This window comes from Engraulis encrasicolus, chromosome 11, assembly GCF_034702125.1.
Source record: "Engraulis encrasicolus isolate BLACKSEA-1 chromosome 11, IST_EnEncr_1.0, whole genome shotgun sequence".
In the NCBI taxonomy this organism is placed as follows: Eukaryota; Metazoa; Chordata; class Actinopteri; order Clupeiformes; family Engraulidae; genus Engraulis; species Engraulis encrasicolus.
Window position 1 is genome coordinate 45,508,115 of NC_085867.1, and position 2,500 is coordinate 45,510,614.

The window sequence follows — 2,500 nt, forward strand, 5'->3', positions numbered from 1 at the left end:
GGATATTTCTCGCAGTGAACTCGCCTTTAGTTCACAGTGTCCGGATGAAAGTCTTCAGACATGACCAGGCAAGATCTTAGACTTGAAGTGAGGAATTCTTTGCAAAGTGTGTGTAAGATGAACTCAGCAGTCTATGTTTGTTATTCGGCCAAATATCAAACAATACTTTGTCCAAAATTGTTGCGCAAGTTACTCTATGCGTCTCGCCCGACCAGCAGCCAAAACTAGAGTGAGGGTCTTGGGGCAAGACAATGGGTTATCAAAGGTCACTGATAACCAGGTGATGGTGAATGGGGCTTTAGTCACAGCGCCTCCTAAAGGAGGAGGACTGAGAACAACATGGCAGGGACCCTGGGCCGGCCATTTGGTGGTCAGAGGGGAAGTAACTCTTTTACTAATGATTATTGATGACCTTCGTCTCAATCATCATCAGTTTGAGTCACATGATTCTCATAACTTTGTCATGAGTTTCTCTGCGTAGGGAAGTGGCAGGAATTGTACCTACACTGTCAATCAAAAGAATTCTAAAACAATTCTAACTGTCAAGCAAGTCGACTAATAATGCGCATTGATCATTTAAAAGTGCACTGTGTAATATTTTTAGTAGTTAATTTCCAGAATTCATACTGCCCATTCACAAATTGAATGAATACTTACCATCACCGCCAAATTTCAAGTATTTATTATAACTGGGGAAATTGCACTTTTAATACATGAAAAGCGGGATCTTCTCCGTGGTCTATCATTTTGAATTTCCAGAAATAGACATTTTCAGTTGCAAAATGTACTGTTCTTTGGTCAAACTAGTAAATATTGGTTTATTACTTGGTAAATATTCATGAAAAGATCAAATTTGGCTACATGCAGCACAGTTTCGATGAGCAGCATAGTTGCAGTACCCATTCTGGCCACATCCTACACAGTGCACCCTTAAATTGACTGAAATAATCAAGCATGAATGTATAGTGCCCTGCCTTCTTAATTAAAACTTTCATAGTCTATTTCTCCCTTAATATTGGCACCAGATTCGTGCAACGTCAGTTCTGGGGTTCTGCCTTGCCACTGAAAAGGCACAACAAGTGTCTGATTTCACATGAAATGACCCTATAGTCATTCAGCATCACCAGCCCTGATTGGCCACTGCAGAATAGTCATTCAGCATCGCCACTCTTGATTGGCCATCGGAGTTTAGTGATCCAGCATTGCCAGTCCTGATTGGACCACAGTCAAAGCAGCAACATCTGGGCAGCCAACTACATATGCAGTATATGGGGTCATATGGGGTCTACACACACACACACACACACACACACACACACACACACACACACACACAAACACACACACACATACTCCGGGTTATACGGAGGTCACTTGGGCAACATCTGTAAGGAGTCATCTGTTCATGAACACACACACACACACACACACACACACACACACACACACACACACACACACACACACACACACACACACACACACACACACACACACACACACACACACACACACACACACACACACACACGCACGCACATGGCAATCTGTATTTCACTCATACTCATATTCAATCATACAGGATATGTGCACGTGTGAGAGAGAGAGGTGGTTGAGAGAGCGAGAGAGAGGCGTGTGAGGCCGGTGAGAGAGAGTGAGTGAGTGAGTGAGTGAGTGAGTGAGTGAGTGAGTGAGTGAGTGAGTGAGTGAGTGAGTGAGTGAGTGAGAAAGAGAGAGAGAGGCGGGTGGGAGAAAGAGGGTTGCAGAGTTTCTGTAGAATGTCTGTGTGTGGTGTCTCTGAGATGTGTGTGTGTGTGTGTGTGTGTGTCAGCCTGGGGGCCAGAACTGAAATAGAAGACAGTCTGACCAGTGTGTGCGTGTGCGTGTGTGTGTGTGTGACTGAACCCTGTCATGATGTCTGGTCTGTGAACAAGCTTGAGGGCCCGATCCTACTGTTACATCATGAGGAGGAGGAGGAGAGGAGAGAGAGAGGGGGGGGGGAGATGAAGAGAGGAGACAGGGGAGGAGGGGAAAGGAGAGAGAGAGATAGAGGGGGACAGGGGAGACAGAGAGGCAGAGAGAGAGGAGGAAAGAGGAGAGAGAGAGAGAGAGAGAGAGAGAGAGATAGAGAGAGAGACGAAGAGATAACTATTTCCTATTTCTGTCTTTTCGCTCTCCATTTGACTGTCTGCCACTTCACTCTCTCTCTCTCTCTGCGCTGCATGTGTGGTGTGTGTGTGGTATGTGCGTGTGAGTGTGTGTGTGTGTGTGTGTGTGTGTGTGTGTGTGTGTGTGTGTGTGTGTGTGTGCGTGTGTGTGTGTGTGTGTGTGTGTGTGTGTGTGTGTGTGTGTGTGTGTGTGTGTGTGTGTGTGTGTGTGTGTCTCCGTCTCCAAGGTGACTCTGAACACAGTGGAAGCACGACCTTCATCACTCACAACATATTGGCACAACACAAGACAATAGACCTGCGCTGTGTTGGTGTGTGTGTGTGTGTGTGTG

General features: G+C 46.0%; 1 protein-coding gene across 1 annotated transcript in view; it reads right to left on the reverse strand.

The window, feature by feature from the left end:
* The window catches only part of sardh (sarcosine dehydrogenase), a 71,074-nt gene that overhangs the window by 18,531 nt on the left and 50,043 nt on the right, over positions 1–2,500 (reverse strand). The window lies entirely within an intron of this gene.